The sequence below is a fragment of the Saccopteryx bilineata genome, chromosome 7, assembly GCF_036850765.1.
Source record: "Saccopteryx bilineata isolate mSacBil1 chromosome 7, mSacBil1_pri_phased_curated, whole genome shotgun sequence".
In the NCBI taxonomy this organism is placed as follows: Eukaryota; Metazoa; Chordata; class Mammalia; order Chiroptera; family Emballonuridae; genus Saccopteryx; species Saccopteryx bilineata.
This window is the reverse complement of record NC_089496.1, coordinates 39,130,484-39,157,582: the sequence shown is the minus strand read 5'-3', so window position 1 is coordinate 39,157,582 and position 27,099 is coordinate 39,130,484.

Below are 27,099 nucleotides of genomic sequence, written 5' to 3'. Positions count from 1 at the left end.
TATATCTAGGAGCGAAATTCAGGGTTTTCCAGTTCTAAGCTCTTAGGTATGTAAAGTATTTTCTGTCTTTAAGAATTCCTAATAAAAATTCTTTATAAGGGGAACATTTTGGTCTATGACTGACACATTGGGGAAGGCAAGGGGAAGGCATAAATGGCTGCAGTGTTCTATCTGTTAAAAAAAAGAGATCATTCCAATGTTAGAAAAATAAGATTTTATAAACTGTATTTTTAACAGCAAATTATGCATTAGAAAGCAGAGGTCTGATTAATAATTAAATGTCTCTTGCATATGCCGAAATATGTAATATATGCACATCTGTAATGAACCAAGCCCTTAACTTCAACTTTTGGAAATTAAATATTAATGCTCTTTGCTCTACAAGTGCTTGAAATCCTCTGGAGATGTTGATGCCGTACACATTTGTAAGCTGTAGTTAAATCATGGCCCTTTGGACACAGTAACACTTTTAATTCCTTTTGGCATCCATTCTTGGTGTTCACTGTTCTTAACAGAAAAACGGTTATGGTTTAATTAGTTAGACATATATCCTCAGGCATCTAAATCCACCCCTCTATTCATATAGAGGCAAAGACTCTAGCAGGCAACTAGAAAGAAAAAAATACTTTAAGGACTAATGAGGTATTTTAGATGTCTTTTTGTGTGTATATGTGTGTGTGAGACAGACAGAGAGACAGATAAGGACAGACAGACAGACAGAAAGGGGGAGAGATGAGAAGCATCAGTTCTTTGTTGTAGCTCCTAAGTTGTTCATTGATTGTGTTCTCAAATGTTCCTAGACCAGGGGGCTACAGTAGAGTGAGTGACCCCTTGCTCAAGCCAGCAACCTTGGGCTCAAGCGAGCGACCTTTGTGTTTAAGCCAGCAACCATGAGGTCATGTGTATGATCCCACGCTCAAGCTAGTGACCTCATGCTCAAGCTGGTGAGCCCACAATCAAGCCAGCAACCTCGGGGTTTCAAACCTGGGTCTTCTGTATCCCAGTCTAACATACTATCCACTGTGCCATGGCCTGGTCAGGCTAGATGTCTTTTTATTAACCTTGTCTGAGAACAGCTTAATTTATTGTTAAGGTTAACATGCTGCTGACCTTGTCTTTGAATTTTCTTAGTAACTTAGCTTTCATAAGATCTACTAGTTCATGATCCATGTGACCTTTATGTCTTTACTAGGATAATTGATTAAATTTCTAATTTTTATAATTGTATGTTTTGTTCATATGAAACAATGCTTTTATTACCAGTAGTGTATTATTTAAACCAAGATCTCAATTATAATATTTGGTAATAGTGTATTTCATCAAATCTAAGATTTTGGCTATAAGTGAAATTATATACCACTAAAAAAAAAATACACCTCTGCGTCAACTATAATACAGTTGTTTATCTCTTAGATTTTATATTATTCTTAAAGAAAGAAATAATTTGGATGTATTTAGACATGATTTTTAACTATATATTAGTATTATGCTTACATGAAGAGACAAATACAAACAAAATAGTTTTTAAAGCTTTAAAATTTCCTTTCAATCAATACTGAATTCTTCTGAATTAGTTTTTAACTCAGTCATTTATGTTTAGATTTTTCTCTAAATATTTTCTTCTCTGTAATGAAGAGCAATGGCAATGGAAAATTTCTTAAAATAATGAAATTTATTCTAAGCCAAAAATCACTCTACCAATTTTAATGTTAATACTTTGTTTTCCTTACCAATAAGTATCAATAAATTGTTTCTCAACACATTTTAGATATCTTGCTATATTATCCCCTATAAACTACTTGGTTGTTACAAAACAAAATCATGGAATTATAATTCATATATGGTTCATTTTTATACATCGATACCCTCTTGCTCTATCTCTGTGACTTGCTGAATATTCAATAACTTTCTATTTCATTGACAAGTTATTGTGTATACTCTTTCTCTTGACATTTAAAATGTCAGTTAAATTCAATATAAGTGGTGCTGACGGTGACAATAATAATTTTTGAATGGCTTTGACCAAATTCATATATGACAGCATTGTACAATGCCACATACTATATTTAACGGGTAGATTTCAGGTATGCTAAAAAGAGGGGGGGGGAGAAAAAATTATTGTGAGCCACTAAATATTTTATGTTTATACAGTATTGAAAGTGGTATTTGCTGTGTCACTTTAGTAAAGCGTCTATGTATAATTAAATATTTTATCTACTTGAACATATTAGCACTAATAAGAGATATCATTTTATTTGAAGTGCCATTTTGCAGCTAAAAAAAGATAGGAAAAATCATTAATAGTGTGCTTGTGGCATTGGTTAATTGCATTATGTTTCTAATAAAGTTCTAGATTGTGAGCCTTAAATCATGCTTCTCAAACCAAACGTGTGTGTGATGAATTTTTATAAATTCAGATTCTGATTCAGTAAGTCTGAGATAAGGCCTGAGATCCTGCTTTGCCGAGTTCTCAGGCTTTGCCCACTCCACTGGTCTGCAAAACACGCCACGTGTAAGGGCAAAGGCTGGTCCGAGAACATTCACTTTCCCTCGCTGGATCTGAAATCTCTTCTCTCCTCTATATGTTTGACTGTTCTGGTCAAAATTTTCACTTTTGTTGTGGGTTAAATTGCGTTGCCTCAGAAAGATATGTTGCTGCCCTAACTCCTGGTACCTGTGAATGAGACCGTATACAGAAATAGGGTCCTTGCAGATGTGATCGAGGTACGATGAGGACCTTCAGTTGCACCCTAATCAGTATGACTCGTGCCCTTGTACGAAGAGGGACATGTGGACACATAAACTCATTTGAGAGAACAGGAAGAAGTCACAGGGAGAACACCATGTGAGGATGGATGCAGAGACTGGAGTGATGTATCTACAGACTGAGCAATGCCAAGGATTGTTGGTCGTGCCCTGAAGCTGGGAGAGGCATGGGACAGATTCTCTCAGAGCTCTCAGACGGAACCAACCCTGCTGGCACCTTGATTTTGGATTTCTAGCTTTCAGAAACTAGTGAGAAAATAAATGTCTGTGTTTTTTAGCCATCTAATTCTGAAATATTTAGTTTCTACAGCACTAGGAGATGAATACAGTGGTCCCTCTGGATCCATGGGGATTATTTCCGGGATCCCCGCAAAAATCCACCAAAATCCACAAATGTTCAAGTCCCCTAGAAAAGGCATAGCAGAATGTATAGAGTCAGCACTCCACCTCAGTGGATTCGCAACTGTGGGTCAAAAATACTGTTTTCAATCTGCAGGGTTTAATCTGATTCTGAACTTGCAGATTTGGAGGGCCGACTGTCTACCTTCCTATGCTGTAATGTTAGGTTGCTATGGCTTCTAGCATGATACTTCTCTATCAGAGAATAAAAGTAAATGAAAAAATATTTTTCTTTTCTTTGCAAAGAATAAAGGAAGTAAAAATAATTCTTCTCTTCTTCGCACCCACTCCAAAAGTTTTATCACCAGTGATTCATTGATTACCGAGGAGTTAAGAATGTTCAACTTCCATGCAACATCAAACATGGGAAGTCTTTGTTTTTTTTTCTCCTGACATACAGTTTACTTAGTGCATTTTCTATCTGATTACCTCCTTTGCATGGAAGATAGAAAAATGACCTAAAACTGCCCCGGGGCTCCAAACTGCTGATACAGTTATGCTTCTGAGAAACTGGGCTCTCAAACTAATTTTTCACAGATTCCCAAACGATGCAAATACAGAGTATAGTTTTTCCCTTTTTTAGTCATGACTCACCATGGATGTCAGCTCCCTGCGCTCTTCATTTCTATGCTATTGCTGCTCTGCCCTGGAGCTCTCTCCACACGGATACAGCCAGGCTGAGAATGGTGAGATGATTTTCTCTCCGTCAATTGTATGACAGAATAATTGTCCACTTTTTCTTTAGACAAAAGAAGCATTTGGTGGAATTAAATAAGAAACCCAAAGTAATATAACATTTAAATTTTTTTTCCCCTTAACTATCCAAATAACAGGCCTGGAGGAGAAATGATAGCATATTTTCATAACTTAAATGCAGACGAATAATTGTAGCATTGAAACTAGTATTTGTTGTTCTTGTTGTTTTGGTAAAGTGTCTATCGTTGTTAATTACTTTACCTAATTAAACATATTGGCCCTGGTAAGAGACATCATTTTGTTTCACATGTCACTTTGCATCAAGAAAGAAAAGAAATCAAAGGAAAAAAATCCTAAATGGTGTGCCTGCAGGAACAGATCATGCCAAGAGAGAACAGAAAACCAGGTTCAACTTAATTTATGGAGACTGTCCTATTGCTGTGTGTGTGTGTGTGTGTGTGTGTGTGTGTGTGTGTGTGTTCCAGAGACAAAGATAAGATAGAGAGAGGGACAGATAGGTTCAGACAGACAGGAAGGGAGAGAGATGAGAAGCATTAATTCTTAGTTGCAGCTCCTTAATTGTTCATGGACTGCTTTCTCATATGTTCCTTGACTGGGGGGCTAAAGCAGAGTAAGTGACCCCTTGCTCAAGCCAGTAACCTTAGGCTCAAGCCAGCAACCTTGGGCTTAAGCCAGCAACCTTAGGCTTCAAGCCAGTGACCTTTGGGCTCAAGCCAGCAATCATGGGGTCATGTCTATGAACCCACACTTAAGCCAGTGACCCTGGCTAGTGAGCCTGTGCTCAAGCCGGCGACCTCAGGGTTTCAAACCTGGGTCCTCTGTGTCCTAGTCCAATGCTCTATCCACTGAGCCACTGCCTGGTCAGGCCCTATTGCTCTTTGATGAATATATTTAACTCAAAGCATTTTCTTCTAGATTTTTTTGTCAAATGAACAGTGGCATAAGATATAGCATGAGATATTGGCCCTGAATTGGCTTAGTTTGTGCTGTGGATTCTGTGTCGTGTCCTTTCAAGATGGAGACTCTCAGCCCAGGGGATGGGAAACTGTCAATGAGGGATCTCAGCTGTGTCCCTTTGATGGGATCCATGGCCACACCCTCTCTGGTAAGGGTTAGAGAGCCTGTATCCAATGACTGACACAGGGGTGTCAAGGCCTAAATTCTCGGCCTTCAGGTGAGATGAATCTGAAGAACCACCCCAGCTCCACAGTTCCCATGGGATTGGCTAAGGCCTGTGTTGTGATTGCATCACAATTCAATGTCTCCCGTGTTCTCTCACTGACTGCTGTTGATCCTAGGGATGCTTCCCCCCAGATCTCAGAATCTCAATCTGTTTCTCAGGTAACCAGGTTTACCACAGCTTGTAAACTCAAGAAACTTAAAACACAGTGAAGGACACTGAAAGGTGATAGTGAATACTGGTTCTGAGAGTGAAGACGGATAGCGAAGGATACTGATACTAAATCTAGTGTCTATGTTAGATAAAATAATGATCCCCCAAAGATATTCAAGTTTTCATCCATGGCACTTATGAAAATGTTACCCTACATGTCAAAGATGACTTCAGAGATGTGATTAAGGTTGGAAATTATACTGGATTATCCAGATGGGCCCAATGTAATCACAGGGGGCTTTAAAAGTGGAGAAAGGAGACAAAGGAAATTAGAGAAAGGTATGTGACAGTGGAAACAAGATCAGAATGATATGGCATGAGGTCTTATCCCACTGCTGCTGACTTTGAAGATTAAGAAAGGGGTCCACAGCCAAGGAATGCAGGCAGCCTCTAGAAACTGTCAGAGAAACAAATTCTCCCCTAGCGATTTCAGAAAGCAATGCAGCTCTGTTGACACTGGCCGTAGGACTCCCAACCTAAAGAACTCTAAACAGCATTGGTATTGTTTGAAGGCACCGAGTTGGGGTCTTTGTTGCAGCAGCAATAGAAAAGTAAAGAGAGTGAATTTCCTGTGCATAATCAATTGTGTGAACTATACAGTAAAATCAGTGTCATCATTTATTATTTTTTTTTTACAATTAACAGTGCAAGACATGGTCTGATCGAGGTACTGAACTTGGTCTAAGCCAATTCTACGTGGCCTGCCCCATTTTGCTGATCACATTCCATTCTCAACCTTTCATGCTTATAGTTGATCTACAGCTAGCTGGACCATAACTGGATGAGCCTTGACACATAACCACAAGGTCATAACACCATGATGTCAGGAGGCAATGTCAGGTGGCTTCACAGGCTAGTTCTTGTAGTTCTTTGGGGCTAGGTCCAAATCTCAGCACCATAACTTGCTAACCATTAAGTCAACCACCCAAATTCTCTGAGCCTCCTTTCTGCATCTATCAAGTTGGGGCTAACACATAACTTTCAGAGTTATAAGTATTAAATTACATCACATTCTCACACAGTGTCTGGCAGAGAACAGGCACTTAATGAACATTAGTTATTCTTATTATCAAACATAATTCAATGGTTCATTCTTCTGACACATATTTTGTGAACTCTTACTGTACACTAAGATTCGCTTTTCCAAGATACTTAATCCTCACATAGAGATAGAAATGAAATTGATTTTCAGGATTAGAGAATCCCAGGTCACAGATACACTACCTGTTACTGTATCCAGAATTAAACGTGCATTTAATGTTTAATAAATGAACTAATTCATTAATAAGTGGCTTTGCTCATTATAACTGAGTATGGATTGGCTTCATGTTCTCTATTAGAGGCTATATGAAAATACCTTACACAAGCAAAAACACATAAACTACACTCAAGGAATCTGAAGAACACAACATTTTCCCCAGAAATGTCTTTGAAAAAAAATGTAAGTTAGTAGACTTCATCAAAAATGGAAGGGAAAACTTCAGAGCATTTGAGGTTATGACCGAATATGTATTTTTACCCTTAGGTTATTTGACTAGAACAGCATATGCACACTCAGTATTTTATTAAAAAGCACATTCCTGCTCAGAGACATAACAGATACATTTACAGTGAAAGAATTTTATTTATTTTCTTATTGCAAATTCTGCCAGAACCACATGGAAAAAGACCAAAGGATTTATTACCTTTATAAATCCATTCACCTAGCTTTGAAAGACTTTTCTCTAAATACCAATTAAAATGATTTTATTACTTTCAGTTCCTGTTGAAATATTTAGAGGTAAAGTCATCAAAGAAATAATTCTCAGAATGTAAGACAAATAAGAGTGTAACTATAGAGGCTCAATAAATCAAATGCAAAGAAATATATTTGATTAATAAAAATATAGAAACTATTTTGTGAAATATAAAGGGTCATTATAGGGATGAATAAGTGTAGTGTTTAAGTATAAATAAACCATTATACATTTATTTATTGATTTTACAAAGAGAGAGTCCAGTGAAATTAAATACACAAGAAGAAAGAAAGAGTAGAAAATGCTGGACATAATGGACTTATATTATGATGGTTAAAGTCTCTATTCTCACTGGGGAATAATGCCATCAATGGATCTGGACACAGCTCAAATAATTCTTTATATATTTCAGCAGAATCCAAAACCAATCCCACAATCTTATACCATTAAAGCCAATGTAAAATTATTTACAAAATTACTAATAGAGCTGAAGGAGCCTTCCAAATAGGTTTGTAGAAACCTCTCATTTTATAGAAAAGGAAATTAAAGTCTGAGGAGATGTATCACAATCCAATTTATGAGTCATTTAAAATCAGATTTAATTTTTGAATCTTGTTTTTGACCCCTCGTGTGTGATTCAGTTTTATCGCCACCTCACTTAACAGGTTTAGTTTAAAATAATTTTTGACCATTTTTCAAGATCAAGTCCATATTCAAGGGAGATTTGCTTTAAAGTTTTTCCAGGAATGTGCCCCAAGGCTTTGAAAATAATTCTAAATAAGAGTAACGGAATGTCTCCAAGACAAGTTAGTATTGTCTAGAGCACCACTGTCCAACAAAAATATTTTCTAATAGCTATGTTGAAAAAGCAAAAGGAATGAATAAATTTTAGTAATATATTTTATTTAACTCTACATATCAAACATAATTATTTCAACATGTAATAAATGTTAAAAATGGTTAATTATGTATTTCATATTTCTAATACTCAGTCTTCAAAATCAGTGTGAATTTTACATTTACAAGCACATCTCAGTTTGAACTAGACATAGTATTCCATGTGCTCAATAGCCAATTGTGGCATGTGACTACCATATTGGACAATATGAATCTAGAGTGACAATCATTCATATTCTGCATTAAAATTAAACTTCTTGAGTTTAATTGTAAGCACGAATAATTGTTGAATAAATATTCAATTGGCGCCTGACCAGGTGGTGGCACAGTGGGTAGAGAATCGGACTGGGATGTGGAGGACCCAGGTTTGAAACCCCGAGGTCACCAGCTTAAGTGTGGCTCATCTGGTCTGAGCAAGTCTCGCCAGCTTGAGCCCAAGGTTGCTGGCTTGAGCAAGGGGTCACTCGGTTTGCTGCAGCCTCCTGGTCAAGGCACATATGCGAAAGCAATCAATGAACAACTAAAGTGCCACAACAAAAAATTGATGCTTCTCATCTCTCTCCTGTCTGTCCCTCTCACTGTTTCTCTCTGTCTCTATCACCAGAAAAAAAGAAAGACAAAAAATTCAATTGGCAATTTGAGATACTCTGGATATTAGAAACTACTTTATTCTCATGGTCTGGATTTCATACTACATGGATCCCTCATGTCTTTTCTACCATTACCCCCATTTTTTAAAATTTATATCTTTCCCATTTATTCTGTGTTTTGGAAGAGTTCCTCTGACTGCCCTTCTATTTCATTGGCTTGATTTTCTTTGGTATCTTATAAGTTTTTCAAGTTTTCCACTGCACATTTAAATTTGATATATTTTTTTAAGTGAGAGGAGAGGAGACAGAGAGACAGACTCGCCCTGATCAGGATCCACCTGGCAAGCCATGGGATGTTCTGCCCATCTTGGACAGTTGCTCAGCAACCAAATTAATTTTAGCACCTGAGGTGGAAACTTCAGCAACACTAGGGGCCAAGTTGCTTGAACCAATCGAGCCATTGCTCTGGAAGGGAAAGAGAGAGAGAGAGAGAGAAGGAAGTGGGGGAGGTGGAGAAGGAGATGGTTGCTTCTTCCATGTGTCCTGAGCAGGAATAAAACCCAGGACATCCGTACCCCAGGCTGATGCTTTACACTGAGTCAACCAGCTAGGGCCTAATTTTTTTTTCAATTGCACTATTTAATTTCAGATTATTCTCTTTGGAAGATTTATTTTACCTTTGAGTCTCCTTGATATTATAGGTTGTATATTATTAATTTCCTCCCTTCTTTGGGTTTATGTTGTTGGATTACTCAAAATAAGTCCCCCCCCCTTTTTTTGGCACTATGCATTTTTGCATAAATATTTCATGGTAATTTATATCCCAGTGTTGTGGCAAAAGAATACATGTGTTGGGTTAGCTAAATTTTAGTTTACACCTGAGGCACAAGTGTTTGAGGCAACTCAGCATGTGTCCTCACCAGAAAAGGGATTCAAATAACATGATCTAAATGAATACCAGAGGAGACATCAACATAAAGGTGTCTGGAAATAAATTTGGGGAATTTTCGTGACATTCAAGATATGTGGCTCACCAGGATGACAATGTGTTTCTGGCATGAACAATCTGTAAGTATCAAGTTCAGCCTGGATGCTGAACACCTTTGGAGTGATGATATCTAGAAGTCTCCATAGCCCAGAGTCTGTGTAACAAAGAGGACTGTGTGTAGTCCAACTCAACTGCAAAGTAGGCTGATTCTGCTGTCAGATGTATTTGTACTCAACTTTTAGTGAATTCTTTTAGGCAACATCCTTGTCAGTGTGCCTGAGGACAGAAACTGCATTCATACTCAACTTTGTAAGAACATGTATGACTGAGATTGTATCTTTCTATTAATAAATGCGGTTCATGTGGCAGATGTGATCTAACCTTACTTTCATTTTCACAAACAACCTGATAACCTAATGCCAAAGAGTATATACTCACCTCCGGTCTCTCGTGGCTACCAATTGTTGAACAGCCAAATGGATCAGGTCAGTTTTAGATTATAGGTTGTCTTTTTTTTCCTCATTCCTTTCTTACTCTCACAAAGAAAATTCTGCAATTCTGTCACTGTCATGTAAATACCTTTTAGATGTTATCTGGATTTCTGATAAAAAAATAAATCTTAAGAAAGTTTATTCTTTCTCTAGTTTATTTTTTATTTTTGAATTTATTGATTTTAGAGAGGAAAGGAGAAAGAGAAAAATCAACTTGTTCCAATTATTCATGCATTGACTGATTGATTCTTGTACAAGTCTTGACCAGGGATCGAACCCATAAACGTGGTATATTGGTTTGATACTTTAACCAACTGAGTGATCAGCCAGGACCTGTTGTATTTGCTGGCTTGTATTGCTTGTGAGGTATAAAGAGGGAGTACCTATTTTACACAGCTGAGAAGTCCGTTCCCAGAATGAGGGCAATCCCCGCAGTCTTAGGAGGGGTCAAGAGTGTCTGTCTCCGTGACATCCTGCAAGAATTGCTCACAGTTCCTGTCTCTGTTTCCTTCTGTCTGTCTCAGTCATCTCCCATGTATCCATGGCCGCTTGGAGTTCTAAAATATTATGGACCAGGGAGAGACAAGTAGGTTTGAAGACTTCTAAGAGTTTTTACTGATCACATGGTAATTTCCATTCTATGAGGAAAAGCCAATAAAAGATTTTTAAAGCATTGATATTGCAAAAGACTCCCCAGTGTCATTTCAGTGTTGCCTCTTCCCGTCACACTACAATCCAACAAATTTCACTTAAAAAGAGAATTAAAGCCATATAACTTCATTGCTATCTTCTTCTTTGTAATTTCTATTATTGGCCTATAAGTAGAGCATTATTTTTGAGATGACCCAGGATTATATCAATGCTACAGATCCCAGGGGAGGGATTCCTGCAGAGAGCTCTAAATAAAATGCCTATAGCTTCACTCCTGCCATCCTCTTAAGGTCTGAGGTAACAAAGACATTCTATAAAGTTTACTATGTTTATTAGTGTCTGATAAAGGAAAGTCATTATACAAATGTAAGGCCATTCACAGTAGATAGTTATTTTAAAAACTTAACAGCAGTTTAGATCAGTGCTTTCTGAAGAAAAAAGATTTATTCCTTGTATTTTCATTTACATATTTACTATTCATTCCAATAATATATTAATACTACTGTCCTTGTAAGTCATATCTTATCTTCACAATTTCAGGCCTCCAAAGTTTCAATTAATGGTCTTCTAAATTTTAAAATACTATATTTATTCTTCTGTTTTATAAATCAGTCACTGAGGATTGAGGAAGGGAGAAGTTGCCATGTTAAATGGAATTAAAATGCCAACTTGAAAAACATGCTAGAGACCACTCAAAATTCTTGACTTTTTTTCACCAACTCCTACTTTATTTTTTTTTATTTTTTATTTTTTTATTATAATTTTATTTTTTTAATGGGGTGACATCAATAAATCAGGATACATATATTCAAAGATAACAAGTCCAGGTTATCTTGTCGTTCAATTATGTTGCATACCCACCACCCAAAGTCAGATTGTCCTCTGTCACCTTCTATCTTGTTTTCTTTGTGCCCCTCCCCACCCCCTATCCCTCTCCCATTCCCCCATCCCCCCCGTAAACACCACACTCTTGTCAAAGTCTCTTAGTTTCAGTATTATGTCCCACCTACGTATGGAATAATACAGTTCCTGGTTTTTTCTGATTTACTTATTTCGCTTCGTATCATGTTATCAAGATCCCACCATTTTGCTGTAAATGTTCCGATGTCATCATTTCTTATGGCTGAGTAGTATTCCATAGTGTATATGTGCCACATCTTCTTTATCCAGTCATCTATTGATGGGCTTTTTGGTTGTTTCCATGTCCTGGCCACTGTGAACAATGCTGCAATAAACATGGGGCTGCATGTGTCTTTACGTATCAATGTTTCTGAGTTTTGGGGATATATACCCAGTAGAGGGATTGCTGGGTCATAAGGTAGTTCTATTTGCAGTTTTTTGAGGAACCACCATACTTTCTTCCATAATGGTTGTACTACTTTACATTCCCACCAACAGTGGATGAGGGTTCCTTTTTCTCCACAGCCTCTCCAACATTTGCTATTACCTGACTTGCTAATAACAGCTAATCGAACAGGTGTGAGGTGGTATCTCATTGCCGTTTTGATTTGCATTTCTCTAATAGCTAAAGAAGATGAGCATCTTTTCATATATCTGTTGGCCATTTGTATTTCTTCCTGGGAGAAGTGTCTATTCAAATCCTCTTCCCATTTTTTTATTGGATTGTTTGTTTGTTTGTTGTTGAGTTTTATGAGTTCTTTGTATATTTTGGATATTAGGCCCTTATCTGAGCTGTTGTTTGAAAATATCATTTCCCATTTAGTTGGCTTTCTGTTTATTTTGTTATCAGTTTCTCTTGCTGAGCAAAAACTTCTTAGTCTGATGTAGTCCCATTCATTAATTTTTGCCTTCACTTCTCTTGCCATTGGAGTCAAATTCATAAAATGCTCTTTAAAACCCAGGTCCATGAGTTGAGTACCTATGTCTTCTTCTATGTACTTAATTGTTTCAGGTCTTATGTTTAGATCTTTGATCCATTTTGAGTTAATTTTTGTACAGGGAGAGAGACTGTAGTCCAGTTTCATTCTTTTGCATGTGGCTTTCCAGTTTTCCCAGCACCATTTATTGAAGAGGCTTTCTTTTCTCCATTGTGTGTTGTTGGCCCCTTTATCAAAAATTATTTGACTATATATATGTGGTTTTATTTCTGGACTTTCTATTCTGTTCCATTGGTCTGAGTGTCTATTTTTCTGCCAATACCATGCTGTTTTGATTGTCGTGGCCCTATAATAGAGTTTGAAGTCAGGTATTGTTATGCCCCCAGCTTCATTCTTTTTCTTTAGGATTGCTTTGGCTATTCGGGGTTTTTTATAGTTCCATATAAATCTGATGATTTTTTGCTCTATTTCTTTAAAAAACGTCATTGGAAGTTTGATGGGAATTGCATTAAATTTGTATATTGCTTTGGGTAATATAGCCATCTTGATTATATTTATTCTTCCTAGCCAAGAACAAGGTATATTCTTCCATCTCATTATATCTTTTTCGATTTCCCTTAACAATGGTTTATAGTTTTCATTATATAAGTCCTTTACATTCTTTGTTATGTTTATTCCTAAGTATTTTATTTTATTTTTTTTGTTGCAATCGTGAAGGGGATTATTCTTTTGAGTTCCTTCTCAGTTGTTTCATTGTTGGCATATAGAAAGGCTATTGACTTCTGTATGTTAATTTTGTATCCTGCGACCTTACTGTATTGGCTTATTGTTTCTAGTAGTCTTTTTGTGGATTCTTTGGGGTTTTCGATGTATAGGATCATATCATCTGCAAAAAGTGATACCTTTACTTCTTCTTTTCCGATATGGATGCCTTTTATTTCTTTGTCTTGTCTGATTGCTGTGGCGAGAACCTCTAGTACCACATTAAATAAGAGTGGAGAGAGTGGACAACCCTGTCTTGTTCCTGATTTAAGGGGGAAAGCCTTCAGTTTAGTGCCATTTAATATGATGTTAGCTGATGGTTTATCATATATGGCCTTTATCATGTTGAGATATTTTCCTTCTATACCCATTTTGTTGAGAGTCTTAAACATAAAATTGTGTTGTATTTTATCGAAAGCCTTTTCTGCATCTATGGATAAGATCATGTGGTTTTTGTTCTTTGTTTTGTTGATATGGTGTATTACGTTAACCGTTTTATGTATGTTGAACCATCCTTGAGATTCTGGGATGAATCCCACTTGATCATGATGTATTATTTTTTTAATATGTTGTTGTATTCGATTTGCTAGTATTTTGTTTAGTATTTTAGCATCTGTATTCATTAGAGATATTGGTCTGTAGTTTTCTTTTTTTGTGCTATCCTTGCCTGGTTTTGGTATGAGGGTTATGTTGGCCTCATAAAATGTGTTTGGAAGTATTGCTTCTTCTTCTATTTTTTGGAAGACTTTGAGTAGAATAGGAACCAAGTCTTCTTTGAATGTTTGATAAAATTCGCTGGTATAGCCGTCAGGGCCTGGACTTTTATTTTTGGGGAGGTTTTTAATGGTTTTTTCTATTTCTTCTCTACTGATAGGTCTGTTTAGGCTTTCTGCTTCTTCTTGACTCAGTCTGGGAAGGTTGTATTTTTCTAGGAATTTATCCATTTCTTCTAGGTTGTTGAATTTAGTGGCATAAAGTTTTTCATAGTATTCTACAATAATTCTTTGTATATCAACCGTGTCCGTGGTGATTTCTCCTCTTTCATTTTGGATTTTGTTTATATGAGTTCTTTCTCTTTTTTCCTTGGTAAGTCTTGCCAAGGGTTTGTCAATTTTGTTGATCTTTTCAAAGAACCAGCTCCTTGTTCTATTAATTTTTTCTATAGTTTTTCTGTTCTCTAATTCATTTATTTCTGCTCTGATTTTTATTATTTCCTTTCTTCGGCTGGTTTTGGGTTGTCTTTGTTCTTCTTTTTCTAGTTCCTTAAGGTGGGAAGTTAAGTGGTTCACTTGGGCTCTCTCTTGTTTGTTCATATATGCCTGAAGTGATATGAACTTCCCTCTTATCACTGCTTTTGCTGCATCCCATAGATTCTGATATGTCGTATTGTCATTTTCATTAGTCTGTATATATCTTTTGATCTCTGCACTTATTTCTTCTTTGACCCATTCATTTTTTAAAAGTATGTTGTTTAGTTTCCACATTTTTGTGGGATTTTTTTCCTCTTTTTTGCAGTTGAATTCTAGTTTCAAGGCTTTATGATCAGAAAATATGCTTGGTACAACTTCAATTTTTCTGAATTTGCTGATGTTGTTTTTGTGGCCCAACATATGGTCAATTCTTGAGAATGATCCATGTACACTGGAGAAAAATGTATACTCAGTCACTTTGGGATGAAATGTCCTGTAGATGTCTATCATATCCAGGTGCTCTAGTGTTTTGTTTAAGGCCACTATGTCTTTGTTGATTCTCTGTTTGGATGACCGATCTAGAGCCATCAGCGGTGTATTGAGGTCTCCAAGTATGATTGTATTTTTGTCAGTTTTTGTTTTAAGATCAATAAGTAGCTGTCTTATATATTTTGGTGCTCCTTGGTTTGGTGCATATATATTAAGAATTGTTATGTCTTCTTGATTCAGTGTCCCCTTAGCCATTATGAAATGGCCATTTTTGTCTCTGAGTACTTTTCCTGTCTTGTAGTCAGCATTATCCGATATGAGTATTGCTACACCTGCTTTTTTTTGGATGTTATTTGCTTGGAGTATTGTTTTCCAGCCTTTCACTTTGAATTTGTTTTTATCCTTGTTACTTAGATGAGTTTCCTGTAGGCAGCATACAGTTGGATTTTCTTTTTTAATCCATTCTGCTACTCTGTGCCTTTTTATTGGTGAGTTTAATCCGTTTACATTTAGTGTAATTATTGATACTTGTGAGTTCCCTATTGCCATTTTATATCTTGCTTTCTGTTAGTTTCGTGTCTTGTTTGATCCTTCTCTTTCGTTTTTCTATCTTTTGTTTTTATTTGGTTGTATTCCATACATCTTTCCTCTGTTGCTATCTTTTTTATCTCATGTGCTTCTGTGGTGGTTTTTTCAATGGTGGTTACCTTTGACCAACTCCTACTTTAAATATTTGTTGTATAAAGTCTTTACTCCCTTCTTCCTCTGCCCTGAGGGACAAGCTAGAAATGTTTTCATGTGACAAAAGTTCAGATTCACTCTCTCTGTTAACTTTGGGGAAATGTCTGCACAGTCTCACAAGAGGTACAGCACACAGTGTTCTTTCCCGGCATTGTTCTTCTATTAAGGCATGTATTTAGTAATACATAAACTGATGGAGGGCACAATCACTAACAGACTCAACTCAGAAAAGAAACTGACTTCATCTTCTCATGTCTACCATTTCATACGTGAAAGGCTCGAAATGTGTCCTCTCAATGCATGAAAACTAGTTTGACACCTAATCTTTTTTTTTTTTTTTAAAAAGATTTTATTTATTCATTATAGAGAGGAGAGAGAGAAGGGGGGAGGAGCAGGAAGCATCAACTCCCATATGTGCCTTGACCAGGCAAGCCCAGGGTTTTGAACCGGCAACCTCAGCATTTCCAGGTTGACGCTTTATCCACTACGCCACCACAGGTCAGGCGACACCTAATCTTTTATTTACTCAATACAGAGGTTCCTGCTTTGGATCTTTAGATTCTAATAGGATCAAATTATTTCTCCTTTTGATGATCTTGTAATGAGGATGCTGGTTAATTGGAGGAGTCATTGATTGCAAAAAACTCTGAAAATATGCAAAAAATATCCTGAAAATACTTGATATTATAAATAAAAATAAAAAAAAAACATGATGCTATTTTTTTTTTGCTCAAATATTTTAAAGCATCTTTTTTAAGGCCCCATGAAGGATGAAATGTTTGAAAGTCATTTGGAGGATGGCAGCAACAGAAGCAAAAGCTTGTAGTTCAGGTAGAATGAACATGGATGTCAAAAAGGCCTCTGTCAGGAGGAAAATTCTGAAGCCTGATGGTTCTCACTTCCAATTATAGCAGTAGATACACTAGAAAAAACGCTGCAATGACATCCAAGTGCTATACTCAGCTGACAGTTTTTCTTGTGTTGCTTTCTGTTTCAGTAAATTAGTGCTTCCAGGAGCCATCTATTGTGGAAAGGTCTTGTGGTTTTGGATATGGATTTTTCCCTCATCTAAAGTATGTTATTATATGTAATCAGCTAATTTCTTCTGAGTCTTTTTCATATGACAATTCAGTACTCTGAACATTCAAAATCAAGTGTCTAGCTTTTACATTTTTAATAATGTCAGAGCAAGATTGAAATATGGAAACTTCCTGAAGGTTGATGAATCTTAATAGAGTTAAAAAGAATGTGGAAATAGGTCAACAAATTTGTTAATATTTCTAACCTAGTAAACCAAAGGTATAGTCGTTAAGATCACATTCAGCAGAAGATGAGCAGATGTTTTTCCTTAAATCTAAGTATGTAATGTCTCTGGAACTGTAGGGATATAAAAGGTATACAATTATTTTGTTTGCAGATATATGTGCCAATGTACTAAACTCAGTGACCAACAAACTTCATTGAAATGTTTTTTAGCTTTAATTTTAGATCAAAGTGGCAAGTATAAATAAAAAGAAACAAATCCACACAAAATTATTTAATAAAACAAATATATGCTTTTATAAGTGGAATAAAAGTTTACCTATATCTTTTGTGAATCTTCTTTATCTACATATGTAAAGTGTGACACCATGAGAGTGACTATAAAACTATAGCACAGTGACACTCTAAAGTCCTTAGTTAAAAAATATTGATTATTTTTTAACATTCTATTTTTCTTATGATGACAAGAAAGCAATAAAATGTCTGATAATTTTAATCACCAGGTTTGAAACCAAAGGTAGCATATACTTAATCAACAAAACTAAAGCAAGCACTGTACTTAACTGATGTTGAAAATGGTGCTGACCTTTGAGACATTATCAGTAAGACTTTTTATTTTTAATTGCATAAAGGTCATGATGTATTTGAGAATGTGAAATTTTTTTTAACCAAAATCATGTGAAAGATAAACCCATGGGCTTATAGTTGATGAGTAACAATAATACACTTCATTCTTAACCTTTTCTGTTATCCAGCTTGATCGTCTATTTGAGGAAAATCTCTTTAAAAGCTGTATAATAAGGAAGAAAATATCCCTTCCCAAAAGGTACATTTCTAAAGATTTAGAAATGTGGTCTTGAGGATTAGAAATAATTTACTTGAGGAAATTATATAGGGATTTAGCCACACTACTGTTTCAAATTGTATCTGGGATTTTATAGAGAAATTCTATTTAATTCCTTAAATACTGTATTGTCAAAGCTTAGAGTATGAAGTTATGTAAGAGATTATACTATTAAAAAGATTGGTGAGACCCTTTTACTAGTATGAAGAGATTACACTGATGTTTTAAAAAGATAGTCAAATTGTTAAATCTTACTAAAGTCAATAGTAAACAGAGTAAGTAAAGGACTATGTTTATCTTTTATAACTGGAAGAACATTTTGTTTTATATTCTCAAGTTATGGAATTTAGACACACACACACACACACACGACACTCACACTCAAATACATACATAATTTTATTAATTTATTCACAGGACCTAGTTAAATGAAGTCTGAAAATTAGCATGACTCTAGTGTCAATAACTCAGCACTTTTTAATTTTAATCCTAACAGAGACAGGATAATTTCCTGAGACATAAAATAATTTTGTTAAAATTCCTTACCATTCCAAAATTTGTTAAACCAATAAAACAGAAATTGGACTTCAGTAATCCAGCTTGCAGATAAATCCAACTCTTTTCAAAAGACTAAGTGATTTTGCTGTAGGAAACATCCTAAACACTTGTTATACCAGTCTTGTTTATGGAAAGTAAGCAAAGTGCAAGAAGTGTACTTGAAAATTAGGACATTAGAAAGAGAACAAAACTGCATCAAGTCTATTGCAGCAGCTTATCACACAGAGTAACATGTTATGCACGACAGCATTTGTATTGTCAATTTTTCAAATAACACAAAGCTTAATATTCCATAAGGAAAATAGTCAGCCAAGTTTGTTTGTATCTTCTTGTGTGTTATTGTCTCCATTGGAAAACCAGCTCTATAATTATAGGCTTTATCTTAACATTAATATACAACATATATCCATCTATCTCCAATATACAACTTTGAGAAGAAGAGTGCTTTGACTCTTTGAAATAGGAAGATATCAAAAAATTACAGGAATTCCTACTTCAAAGATGTAACTGCTTTGTCATTACATGCCATAGATTTGTAAAAGTTTCTGACAAGAGTATGGATGTCAGGGGCATAGGCTCCTTATTCTTATTTCTGTGCTGATTAATGGAAAGGCACAAATCGAGCATAGTTATCGAATAACATAGGTCCTTTTTTGACATTCCTTTTCCCCAGCCCAGCAACTAGAGCTTGGTAGTGGGTGCTTTTAAATATTTATTTAAATAAAAGTAGGTAGAAAGAGTATCTATTTCTTACTAATCTAGAGGAATAAGACTACTTAATATAAAAGAGCCACAGGCATCCTCTTTCACATAAGATCATGGTGATGATACTTTCCTAAGATAGAAGCTATTACTGACCTTATTCTGGTTTGTATTTCAAAATATTCTGTATGTTCCTTATGACACTTCAAATCCAATAAAACCACCCTTCAGAGGAGACATAGATATATGCTTGAATGTGGTTATTATAGCTGACTTCATTATCACAATTTATGCCTGTCTTCAGCTACAATACTATTGATGAGAACGGAAATGCTTCCCTTAGCTTTAGTATTTTCATACCATCAGATGACTCTCAAGTCAGCACAGCTAACTACATTTTCTTTTAAACTTAAGAATTGGATTGTATTGAACATTTGTACACCTGACCAATGTGATTATATATCCAAAAGTAAACACGTTAGCTTCTCCTCCCCCATGGCTATCTATATAATATTCTATCTGATATCTACACACCTAATATTCTTTCAGGATACTTTTTCTTGTTGTTTACAAGATCCTTGTAAAGAAAGTAATTGTTCATCTAATTTCTCTTTCTCTTTCTTGTGCAGCAACTTAACTCTAACTGTATTCAGAGAGGAAAAATGTTCAGATAAAATATAATACTTACCAACTACTGTTGCCACTAGGTGTGCCCATGTTACTAGGCTCTGGCCAGAGACCTATGTGGCGGTTGTTAGGTGGGAATTCTGTGGGCCTTTCAGAGGAGAGAGAAAAGGCTGTGCTGTGCTCATCCGACCCTCTCACTTCCTGCTTCCTGTCTGATGTGGACAGGATACTTGAGCTCCAGTAACCCTTGTAGGTAACTAATAGTTAATTAATCACCTTGTCCTGTCAGATCACTTTCTTAAATTGATTTCAAATTATTTGCTTTTCCTCCACCCCCACTGTCATCGCTTTAGCTCAGACATGCCCCCTGGGTCACCACACTGCTGCAGGGGGCTGTAACTCATCTGCCTCCATGTCCTTCCCTAAGGTACGCCATCACTCTGCTGCCGGAGTGTTCCCTCGAAAACGGTTGTCTGAACCTATCCTCTCTTCTCCCTCTCAAGTTCACATACCTTCAGTGACTAATTTTCAACCGGGTAATATTTTATTTTAGTTTGCCAGAAGGTAAGACCCTTGAGTATTGGTCTTATCTCTGCATTTACGCTTTAGGGATATCAAACCACTAAATATGCTACCCCTTCTATGCCTGATCAAGGCACTTATACTCTGGAATGCCTAGTCTCAGACTGTTGGCTATAAAACTCTTATTCATCACTCAAAAATGTGTTTAAGTTTCTCTTTGGAGGTTTCAAAACTCTCGGACGTGCTCAACCCAGTTTCATTCAGCTATAAAATTCATTGCATGCAACTCTGATGTTATACATCCCAAGTGTCATTATTTATTTATTTACACACCTGTTTCTTTTGCAAGACTGTGGGTATAGCCTGAGGGCAGAGAAATAGGCTTGAATGTAGTTATTATAGCTGACTTCATTATCGCACGCCTTCTCGTTCCTTTGGTTTCTGTTTCCGAATCTGCAGCATAAGTCATATAGGTCACTCTGGAAGCATCAGAGCAATTGGGATTGTGATGTGGCTCTTCTTTGGGGATAATGTTGGTTAACAAACCCCCAAGAGATGATGGCATCATGACTCATCCTAACTGAAGCCAAAGTCTTTCAGGATTTATTATCTACATTAAAGGACCGTTGGAATTATCTGGTACTGAGCTGCTGCTGTGGTTGAGCTGGTCAGAGAGGGCCAGGGGCTTAAAAAGCAAGAAGAGAAACAGTTGGTGCTGTAATGATGTAAAGACCATTGTGGGGCTGTGAATGCTAGCAGCGCTGACTCACCTTTGCAAGAAAACAGAACAATTTGATTCTGAATGAATATTTTACTGAAATTCTCCTTCTGTCAAGTATCATTTCAGAGAATTTATCATTCAGTTTTGTATTCATAGACTTATTTCTTCTCTGTATCATTTGGTTGTGGTTCTCTTATCATTCAGACCCAGGCAATAGATCATCTTTATATTTTTTAAAATTTAGCAAATTTAGTAACTTCATATTTAATATGCTTAAATGTCTTAGATGCTCAAGAAAGACTTAAAACACACTTTAATACTGTTTTATAAGAGTTCTAGTTTCCTTCTCAGCCATATTTTTTTATTATTATTTTAAGTGGAATAAGGTAGGTTAAGTACATTTGGTAAAATCTCTGGCATTCAGTTCAGAATTTAGTGGTTAGTATATAACCATTTTCTGCCAACTTTACTTCTTAGAATTGGGTATTTGATTTCCCTCATACTAATCTGCGATAATTATTCCCAGGTTAGCTCAATTTGGAGAATTAGCTGATTACTTCCACCATACTATGGGTGTCCTCTATGTATGCTGAATCAGAAAACCCAAAATTTCAATTCAGAAGCTTACTTAACAAACAACCTTACTGACTGATCTACTTATTACACTTTTTTTTTCATTTGTTTGTTCTTTTTTGAGTTTCCTGTTTTTGAGAGAAAGAAAGAAGGGGGAGGGAAGGAGGTAAGAAGCATCAACTCCTAATTGCAGCACTTTAGTTGTTCATTGATTGCTTCTCAGACATGCCTTGATGGGGACGGGGGGTCCAGCCAAGCCAGTGACCTCTTGCTCAAGCCAGCAACCTTGGGCTTCAATCCAGTGACCTTTGGGCTCAAGCCAGTGACCATGGGATCATGTTGGTCAGTTCCCTTCAAGCTTTTAAATTTCGATGATCAGAAAGAAGGCTAAGTGCAAAGTGTTTTTGTTCTGTAATTATCCTTCCCATCCTCTAGAACCCATGAGATGGTGATTTCCATACCCTCATGGCCCCATCTGAGAAAGCAAGTGCATCAGTCCTAAGGTGTTAGGGACTCTGCAAGACAGCCAGAAACCAGGTGGCTCTTAGCCCCACTTCCTGGCTTTCCCTGTGAAATGCGAACCAGCTCCATGGCACCTGCCATTGCCGTTCTTTAGAAACGGGTTTTCTGCCTCAGAGCCAAGCCTCACGGACGGCGTGAATCCTTTCTGAGTCATTGGTGGCTTATGTTTTTTCTGGGTGGGGCACTGGGTGGAGGGGAAGCCTTCTGTTTTGTAACAACTTTAAAAAAGTTTAGATGCTGTCTATCATAATACATAATTATTCAGCTCAACAAAACAAACAAAAAATAACATGAGAAATTATTGCCTTAACTGGAAACCGTTGCTGCTGCTGAAAAAAAAAATCAGTATTATAAAGTGTCTAGAAAAAATTGAAAATCAGTCAACACAGTCAGAATGCCAAAGACTAAATCGACAGCCTAAAGTCCTCATAAATATGCCTCCCAATGCAGCTGAATTAGCCAGTGACTGATGACATACATATGATTTTATGGTCAGCACACTCACGATGGAAGAGTTTCTTTTCTTTTCTTTTTTAAATAATTTTATTTTTTAATGGGGCGACATCAATAAATCAGGATACATATATTCAAAGATAACAAGTCCAGGTTATTTTGTTGTTCAATTATGTTGCATACCCATCAACCAAAGTCAGATTGTCCTCTGTCACCTTCTATCTAGTTTTCTTTGTGCCCCTCCCCCTCCCCCTTTCCCTCTCCCTTTTCCCCTCCGCCCGTAACCACCACACTCTTATCAATGTCTCTTAGTTTCACTTTTATGTCCCACCTACATATGGAATAATGCAGTTCCTGTTTTTTTCTGATTTACTTACTTCGCTCGTATCATGTTATCAAGATCCCACCATTTTGCTGTAAATGATCCGATGTCATCATTTCTTATGGCTGAGTAGTATTCCATAGTGTATATGTGCCACATCTTCTTTATCCAGTCATCTATTGACGGGCTTTTTGGTTGTTTCCATGTCCTGGCCACTGTGAACAATGCTGCAATGAACATGGGACTGCATGTGTCTTTACGTAACAATGTTTCTGAGGTTTGGGGATATATACCCAGTAGAGGGATTGCTGGGTCATAAGGTAGTTCTATTTTCAGTTTTTTGAGGAACCACCATACTTGGAAGAGTTTTCTTGAAGTGTCCAAGTCCAAGCATCCAAATCTAAAGGCAGGAAGTTGGAGTCTTCAGCAAACTTTCTCAGATCTGGCTGCTCTCCTATTAAGATTTCAATTTATCTTTCCTGTTCTGTGAATACCATTCACCAAGTCTTCTTAAATTAGATATTAGCCAAGTTTTATTAGCACAGCAGAACTATTGTGCTGAACAGAAAGAAGCAATTCAAATATGTGGGCTTCAGAAAACTACTTTTCAGACTTGCTAAGCAGGTCTCTAACTCCTTGGAGGGAAGCGACTATCTCTACACCTGGAAGCCATTAAATTTCATATCATTATTTATGCCCAGATGGAACCAGCTGAACTAGACACTCAAGATTTAGTGTTCACCTGGGACAACAGTGCTGAAAAGGTAAATTGTGGAAATTTTATTCTTGGAGGTTATGCTGCTATCTTCACATAAGAAAAAATAAACACTACCTGTGGTCACTGCTTAACTGACAATACCTTTAAGCCAGTAGGAAGAGGTAGGTTCTACCATGCTCTTTAATAAATGAAGTCTTCAATAAAATGAAAAGAAAATTAAATAAGATAAACAGCACTTACACAAACTGGACAGGAACAAGGGCCTTGATGAGCATTTTACTAGCAACACTTGGCAGGAGAAAAGAATGTATATAAATATTCACCTTCCAGTTTCTTTCCCACATTCTCTGTAGGATGATGTTCCCAACCTGGAAAAAATAACTTACTTGTTTGAATGGAAACATAAAAATGCTCAACAAAACATTCCCTATTCCCTTCACAAGGGATGCATCAAAATCTCCTGGAGAAACGTGATGTTTTCATATTATATCTTTATTATATGCGGCTTAAGTGTCTGTTTGTCACCGATAGCTTATTGGTTGCTTGTGTAACTGTACTAGCCAATGGGGTGAAGTTGCCACGGCATTCAAATAGTCCCACCTTCTGGCATGCCACCTCACAAATTGAGGTTAAAGATTGGAGCAATTATTATGCTGTTAAGAATCTTAACACCAGAAAAGATCTTTGCAATGGTACAAGACTAGAGGTTCTCCAATTGAAAAATGTCATAATAGCTAAGTCTTTGACTGGCTCCTCTAAAGGTGAAATATATGTCATTCCAAGAATTGATTTGGCTCCATCTCAAACAGGGTTGCCATTTCAATTGAGACGTAGACAATTTCCTATAAAACTTGCCTTTGTTATGACCATCAATAAGTCTCAGGGCCAAACACTTAAGCGTGTTGGCATTTTTTTACCTGAGCCTGCATTTGGACACGGTCAACTTTATGTTGCCTGTTCAAGAGTTCGTGAAAGAACAGACATAAAATTAAAAATAATTGATGGTCCTCTGCAAGGCGAGCTTAAAAATGATGGAAAGATCTACACAAGAAATGTTGTGTACAAAGAGATCTTTGACATGTGAATTAACATTTTATTATTTAAATCACCTTTATTTATTGAGCTAGCGGTGGCTCTTAAGAAATGTACTGCCAGTGGTTTCCTTCATTGCACTCTACTTTAAGCAATTAAGCAAGTAGAAGGGGGAAACCCCATGGGGCAGTAAGCAAAGGGGCATCCTCGCCGCCTGCCCTGGGTAATTCAGTTTGAATTAGCAGACACCTTTGCACAAATCATTTTAATTACAATTTATAATATCTAGAACAGCGGTCATTTCATATGACTGCAGGGCTTTCTAGTATACTATCAATAATATGCTGACAGTGTTTTACAAGGTTTTAAATAATGTATTGCAAGGTAGGATGATTTTTTTGTTTGTTGTTATTGTTTTGTATATTTCCAAAGTTAGAAGTGGGGAGGCAGTCAGACAGACTCCCGTGTGTGCCCGATTGGGATCTACCTGGCATGCCTCCCAGGGGGTGATGCTCAGCCCATCCAGGGCATTGCTCTGCTGTGGCCCAGCCATTCTAACACCTGAGGCGGAGGCCATGGAGCCATCCTCAGTGCCTGGGGCCAACTTTGCTCCAATGGATCCTTGGCTGTGGGATAAGAAGAGAGAGATAGAGAGGAAGGCAAGGAGGAAGGGTAGAGAAGGAGATGGGCGCTTCTCCTATGTGCCCTGGCCAGGAATCAAACCCAGGACTTCTACATGCTGGGCCAACACTCTACCACTGAGCCAAATGGCCGGGGCTAGTAGGATGATTTTTAAATGGCACTGATTCTTTTTTTTTTTTTAAGCAACAAATCACATTGTACATATTTTTAAGGGCCTTTAAAGTTTTTAAAGAACTATGACCTAAGTGTTACCACTATAATGTTGCAGAAAACATCTGGAAATTATCACCTGCAAATATATATATATATAATGTAACTGACAAGAAAGACAAGAAAATTCATCTCTTCCCATTAGTGACATGCTTATACCTATGATCCATATTTGTAATAACTATGCACGGCCACCAAATTAAGCCCCACAGCATTTTCTATGTTTACCAAATCATCTGGTAATTCAGTGGTTTATTGAGAACCTGTAACACCTACAAAAATGCGAACTCCTGGGCCCTAACCTGAGAAATTTCTATTCTTCTAGATTTTTTTAGTTGCTTCTGAGGTAGTTTGTAGGGAATCATACTCTATAATAAACATTCCATTGGTGGATGGAAATCAGCTTCCATTAAGGAAAGCTGGATGGTCATGCCAAAGGTTCTGAACACTTATCACCCAAATTTCAAAAACAGTTTAGGGTAGTGACACCAGCATTTCAGTAAGTGCATGATCTTCCTTCTTTTGGCAACCTAACATTAACCTTCAAAGGCAAAATTTGCTACAGTCTATGAATTGTCACAGATTCATCTTTCTAAGAAATCCACAGTGATATCACTTATGTCATAGTGTAGGGTATGCTATTTCTGGCTAGCCTGCTGGTTGGCTCTTTCCTCTCTCTGCCAGAAAAAATCTGGACCTGACTTGTCATCCCTGGTGGACTGCTGCTATCTTCTGTGATTTTTCCTCTCCCCACACCCCTCCAGCCTTCTTCCTCAGATTTCCCCCCCACACCCTGGTTTGGAGTTTCCAAACTGGTGTTAGAGTTAGACTACTATGAGCAATGGCCACTATCGATTGACTACCAAGCAGGGAAACAGCTAAAACAATAATCTCTAAGTACACACTGTCTCCTGAGTATAGCCCTTTGCCTGGAGGTAGAAAAAGAGGAAGTAGATATAATGGTTGTGTCAGTTAAGTATTTGCACTAGATATAGAAAAAGTTTTGACATTGGGGATTATAAAACACTGAGTGTGTAATGGATTTTTTTCCAGAAGTCTCTAGGATGGTTAACATAAAATTCTGCTGGAAGTAAGAGAGATAAATTGGAGTGTGTGAAAGTTATGTTTTCTTCTGCTTACTTCTCCTTACCAGATGGGAGTGATTCCCTGCAAATGGACTTCTCTTGCTTATTGACAACAGTCTAAATATCTTTGGGTTCCTTTGTTGATACTAAAGGATCAGGGAAAGGGAGGTGGTGAATTATGATTTTCTAACCCCCAATTTTTTGAGACATCCCCATTGATCTTCAGGAATAAAAACAATGTAGGGCCCATTCTAAAATATAAACTGTTGAATTTAAATTGGAAAAAAAAGTTTATACTTTTTAATGTACATTTCTTAGATATTTATTTATCATTTAAATTATAGTATCAATGAATTCATTAAAGTAAAAATCCAAAATTGGTTTTTAATTCTTCACTCTAAAAATATTAAGTCAATGACCTCTTAAAATATTTGTGCATTTTGCCTGCATAGGAAAAAGGATGTCAGTATGTGTTTATTTATTGTGTGTGACAGACGGAGGGACAGTTAGGGACAGACAGACAGGAAGGGAGAGAGATGAGAAGCATCAGTTCTTTGTTGTGTCACTTTAGTTGTTCATTGATTGCTTTCTCATACGTGCCTTGACCAGGGGGCTACAATAGACCGAGTGACCCCTTGCTCTAGAAGGATGTCAGTT